The sequence below is a fragment of the Lycium ferocissimum genome, chromosome 11, assembly GCF_029784015.1.
Source record: "Lycium ferocissimum isolate CSIRO_LF1 chromosome 11, AGI_CSIRO_Lferr_CH_V1, whole genome shotgun sequence".
Taxonomy (NCBI): domain Eukaryota; kingdom Viridiplantae; phylum Streptophyta; class Magnoliopsida; order Solanales; family Solanaceae; genus Lycium; species Lycium ferocissimum.
The window spans coordinates 8,066,877-8,073,297 of record NC_081352.1 but is presented as its reverse complement, the minus strand read 5'-3'; positions in this window follow the sequence as shown (position 1 = coordinate 8,073,297).

Genomic DNA, 6,421 nt, shown 5'->3' with positions numbered 1-6,421 from the left:
ATAATCATCCTTGACCTAAAAGTATCGGAAGTAACCCACCCCACACTTAAGAATATGTGTTGTCCTCAGTGCATGTATAGCAGAGAAAAATTAAAACAAGGGTGAGAAATACTCCCTGAGATCCTTTAGGGCCTAGCTAGCAGCATAATCCTCAACATTAAGGGTCAGCGCAATCCCCCACTTAAGCCCAAACATGCTCCTCAGCTTTCAATTTCGGGTACTCAGACTTTCCCTAATCTGCAAAATAAAAACAAAACAAACGTGACATTACAAAAATAAAATAAAAATAAAATACAAGTTGGGTTGCCTCCCAACAAGTGCTTGATTTAACGTCGCGGTACAACCTGAACCAACTTTTCCCTCCACCATGAACTTATGAATTGTACCCTGGCAGGCGTATACGCGGCTATGCTCCTTTGATGGGGGTACAAAGATAACTAGGCCAAGTAACAAATTTTTCACTCTGCACTTCTCGGCCTTTAGATGAGGAACGTAATTTTGTTTTTTGGCACAACAAATTCAAGAATATAGGCACTCTCATCTCACCCTCTGACTCCCCCATAGGCTCAGATGGCTCGATTACCATCTTACTATCTAAACACAATGTGGAAAAATGATTGGAATGAGGTCTAATTTGGCCTAACTCATGAATTGTACTATTATTTACATCCCCATATATAAACACACTTAAGTCTCCAAAAGTAATGTTATCTACTCCCTCACATAACTCTAGAGCACTCTTCTCAACAGTGGCACCATCAAGAAAAATATGGTCTAATGATTGGTATTCTCGTTTTAGCTCCTCAATTTGCCTAGAAGATCTTTTTCAGCTTTACATAACTCATCACTAAATTATTGGGTGTTACACGCATCAACCTTTGCACTCAAATATGCATCCAAGTTGTGCACAGCCAGGCCAAACCTGTCAATTTCTTTTGCAAGATCAACTCTCTCTTTAGACCAATCATTCTCAAACTTTGTTAGAAAACAACGTCGTTCGGCATATTTTCTTAATCGATAATATTCGTCGCAATACCAAACCTTACTCCCATGTTCATTTTCACACTCCCAAGATGCCAAGTCACGACAAGACCAAAAATATGGGCCACAAGAGTCTTCCGCCAACTAAGCGTCTTCATCAATGACCTTACCTCCATATTTCATCCCAAGTTGTCATCTTTGAGAGAACTAGAAACACACTAAGAGAAAAAATCAAATAATGACAAAAATAAAAATATTTACAAAAAAACTTGTAATGATAAAAGTAAAAGTCTAATCTAGAAAAACAGTTTATTTCTAAGTCCCCGGCAACGACGCCAAAAACTTGTTACTCCCAAACACTCTTCATTTTTACACCGCTTTATTCCTACAAAATAGAATACAATATTAAGTGAACACATTATAATTAATACTCAAAAGACGATTAAAAGTACTAGATTGTGAGGCAAAAATGGCTAAATATGCATTTTTGGCCAAACAAAACTTGTTGCTCCTAAACGCACACGCAAGTATACGCGGTCGTACATGTAACATAGGATTAAAGTCCAGATATCGTACCCACAGGGACTTATGATTAACTATTTACTAAATTAAGCTAGCGCTAATAATCTAAACTTGAAATAAAATCCTAAGTTATATTTGCAAACTAACTAAAAATAAAAGAAAGCAACTAATGGACTTCAACCAATAAAGGACAGATTTTTATCGGAGAAGAGATAAATCTAGGGCTATGACCACTAACAATCCAATTGACTCTTCTAATCGTACATCTAAGTTACTAGCTGACGGGTTAATTATTGTTTTATAAGTATCTTCCGAGTTGCTCATAAGCCTGTAGATATTACTCTAATGCCTATATTCCTATGGTCATCAGAAAATAACAAGAACGCATTTATAGCTCGGTATTCAACTAAGCAAGGCTAAAGGGTATATTTCTATCCTCATTAGCGAAACGTTATTGGAACAAGCTCTATTTATTCTTATTACGCATGCAAATTCCATATTCCTAATTCAATTTACACACCACAGTAGTGTTCAATTATTTCGTCAAATAATCAAACAATTAAGACCAAGAATAAATAAATAACCCAAAGGTGGAAAACCAATAGATAAAACGATAATCAAATATCAACTTTGATGTTTGAGTCAAAACCCTAAACTAAAGAGTTTAGCTCCACGTTGACATGGAGGAAAAACAACAAACCATCCGAATAAAAATGTAAAAACGAGTATTACAAAGAAGAGAAGGTAAAACCCTGTAACTACGATCTCCACGACGGCTGCAAGCTCTCTCTAGTTCAAAAGTTGGGAACCCCTTAGCAAAAATAAGGTTTATGATGTATTTATAGATATAGGAAGTATTTTAATCCAATCCCAACTCAAATAGAAAAAACTTGTCCAACCCACAAAGGGATCGCGTCGTATGCAGAGCTAGCCTCAATGTTGCTCTTCTAATTTTTCAATCCTCACACGTTGTTGGCTGCTTCAATTCTTACTCTTTTCCTTTTTAGCTTTTGCAAAGTTTGCTCCAGCCAATCATTAAATAATAACCTGATGTCTCCTTTATGCTTCAACAATGACCTTTTTTCCTTTTCTCAATTTCACATTTTTTCGTCCAAGTTTCATTTATCTTCCCCACAAATTAAAAATATAATATTAAGCACAATTCACCATAGTTAATACTTAAAAAACAATTAAAATTACTAGAATGTGAGGCAACAATAGGTAATATTTGCATTTTGGCCGAACATCAAGACCGAAGGGTGATAATTAAGTTGAACACCCTTCAGTGAAAGATCATAATGTTGTTAGAATATACCATGTCTAAACACATGGTTAATGGTATATACCCCAACAATCTCCCACTTAGACTTTTAACCATGTATTTACAACTTTCCATGTATTCCTTTTGCACGACTACCAAAAGTCTTAGAGACTAAGTTCTTTGCAAAAATTAACTTACCAAGTTGTTTTCTAATGCAACTTCGTCTAGTAGTGCTTCGTCGTAACTGACCGGTTCTGTACTACGATCTTCAGGGATCCTATCATGAAACTCTCCAAAAAAAAATGTATTTCTTTTCAGGAATCCTATCATGCAATTCTCCCAAGAGTATACACCGAACCGATCTTGGTTATTATTCTCTCACTACGACTAAGTACTACTACTATTATAGTCATACTAACATATTCTTGAGTCTTAATATTATCTTCATTGCCTTTCGGTATTGAAATATTAACGACTTCATATAGTGTTATTTGCTCAACATCACTCCCACTACTTACGAGGTAGTGAATTTCCTTACGCCTATTAACGTTACTCCCACTACTTAAATGCAATGGAACGTCAACCCTGACATGTCGGTTAGATGTTCTTGAACTTTTGAATATTTTAGATGACTCATTTGCTATTTCTTTGCTCAGTTCCTATAAAACTAGTTTACTTCTAGGAACTTGGTTTATTAAAAAGTCTTTTTCTAAAAATCTGGCATTTGTATTAACAATTACCTTATTTTCTTTTAGGACAATAAATAAACCTCCTTTCGTTCCCTTTGGATATCTAATAAACATGCATACATCCGTTCTTGATTTCCCACTTATCCGTTTTCCCTTTGAACACATGTGCTAGACAACCTCATATCGAACATGTTGCGATTTCGCTTACATCCATTTCAACTGTTCTATGGGTATCAAAGGTACTAACTTAGAGGGAATTAAATTAAGAATGTAACTAGCGAGTTTCTAAGACATATCCCAAAACGAAAAAGAAAAATATAAATAAGTCAATCATTAATCTTACCACCTTCAAAAGATTCATATTTCTTTTCTCTTCCACACCAATCTATTGTAAAATACTTGATGTAGACAATTGAAAATTCAATCCCTTTATCTAATAAGTAACTACTGAACTCTACAAAGAGGTACTCGCCAGTACGATCAAATCACAGTGACTTAATATATTTTCCCTGACGCTTTTCATTTTCGCCTTAAATACCTTGAAAATTTCAAAGCATTCGGACCTATAGAGCATCAAATAGATATATTCATATCATGAGTAATCTTCTTTGAATGTCACAGAATACTCAAAATCACCTCTTACCTTGAAGTTCATTATACCACACAAATTAGAATGAATTGGCTTAACTTATCATTAACTTTATTTCCTTTTAAAAGAAAAGGTCTCTTAGTCATTTTTCCTTCTAAATAGGCCTCACAAGTTGGTAGTGCCTCTACTTTCAATGAACATCAAAAGTTCATCATTTGACCAACTTCGAAATTCTATTCAGATTAAATGACCTAGACACAAGCGTCACAGATAAGTTCATTCAATTCACGAAAAAAAAAAAATTATTCTGCGAGGAGGCAAGTTAACATTATTCAGTTCAGAAGAGTTATTAATTTAAAGGGTCAAGCATCAATGTACCACACGAGATAAAGTGTTTATCAAACTCAATAACACAAGAGTTACAAGAAAAATAAACTAACTATCCATCTCTTGTTTGGTTAGAAACTGAAAATAAATTCTTTCTAACAGAAGTTACATATAATGCATCCTTTAAATTAATGTCTTATTTCTATCTGAAGAAATTCCTGACTAGTAGTAAGTGGACTAGATAAAATCTATTGAGAATTTGAGATACAATCATTAAATAGATCATTAGTTATCTTTGAATGAATAATAAAATTCAAACCACACATCACACATATAACCATGCTTACTTGAACGGTTAGATTCGATAGGGAAACTTAACAATTCATGCAAAATATATGAGTCATGCCGGATATATCACCTTATAAAGAAACGAGAACCAACTCGGATGGAGAGTAAGCGCTAATTTATATTAGGTAAATATCCCATTTAATTATCCCTAGTTCCATTGAACCAACGTGTAACTCGGTTGGAGAGTCAAGACAAGTTATCAATTAACTAGGGACTAGAACACGATAATCAACCATAATGAATCTATCTGATGGGGAGGAAGACCTATGTCAATACATAAACTCATTATATCACTGCTATATATGATGGAGACCATAGAGAATGAACCCTAACACCATTATTTGTTAAAATAAAAAAAAATTAGTTAACAAAATTTTTCCAGAAAACAAAAAAAACACCCAAAAACCCATCTAAACGCCCCCAAATGGCCAAAAAAGCCCCTCCGTCACAGCATAGCTGTGAGTATTGCTCAGTGGGTCGTTTTCGATGAACTTACCAGATTTCGAGTCAATCGGAGTTCGTCAAAAATCAGAATTTCTAAACGATGACCAATTCGGATTTTTTGTTTTTGCTTTTGTTTTTGTTTTCGCCAAAATAGAATTTAAGAACGTATACATTTGTTCAGTAGTTCTTATCACATATCATCATTAGCATACTAATATACATGAATCAAGAACAACGAACAAATTTTCAAAAATGTTTACATAATTTTCGTGTTGCTTTCTCAAAATTAGCATGTTTACGTAATCATTGAATATAAAATTCAAAACACACGACATAGATATCCATGCATCTTGAACAACAAATTTCAATATATGAGAACAATTCACGCAACATATACATGTGATGCAAGATATTCACTCCATAAATTTAAAACCAGAGCTAACTCAAACGAAGAGTATCTTTGCTAATTTAAGCCAAGTGAATATCATTATCATTATCTCTAGTTCCATTGAACCAACGTGTAACTCAGTTGGAGAGTCAAGACAAGTTATCAATAACTAGTGATTATTCCTAGTGACAACCCATAATAAATCTATCCGATGGGGAGGAAGACCTAAAGTCAACACATAAATTTATTATTTCACTAGTATTTAGTCATGAAAACCATAAGGAAGAATCTCTATCACCATTAGATCATAGCCAAGTAATTTTTCCTAAAAAAAATTAATTTTTCAGAAAACGAAAGTTGCCCAAAACACCATCTAAACAACCCTGAATCACCGAAAAACAACATGATTCACTGCAAAGCAGTGAGTATTGCTCACTGGGTCGTTTCCGATGAACCTACCGAATTTTAGACCAATCAGAGTTTGTAATATTCCCGATCTCTAAATTTATGACCAAATTCGATAAATAACTTATTCAGGCGATTCAAGAAAAAAAAAATCTGATCTATATCCTTATCATATATCAATTCATATTAAATCATCATGCTCCAGATTTAACACAAATAAAAACGATATAAAGAATATCGATTTCTTACTTAAAACAAAGTTTAATCCGACAAAGTACCTAAAACTCATCTAGACGATCTCAGAATGCCGAAAAATGACATCCATCACTGCAAATGCATCTTTTACCAAGCAAGAACAGATATATGTAAGTCTAGAACTAAATTAACATACATTCTATCTCCAAAATCATAACCAAATTTGGAAGATAACCGTTTTAGGCATAGCTGAGGATTAAATAATCTGATTT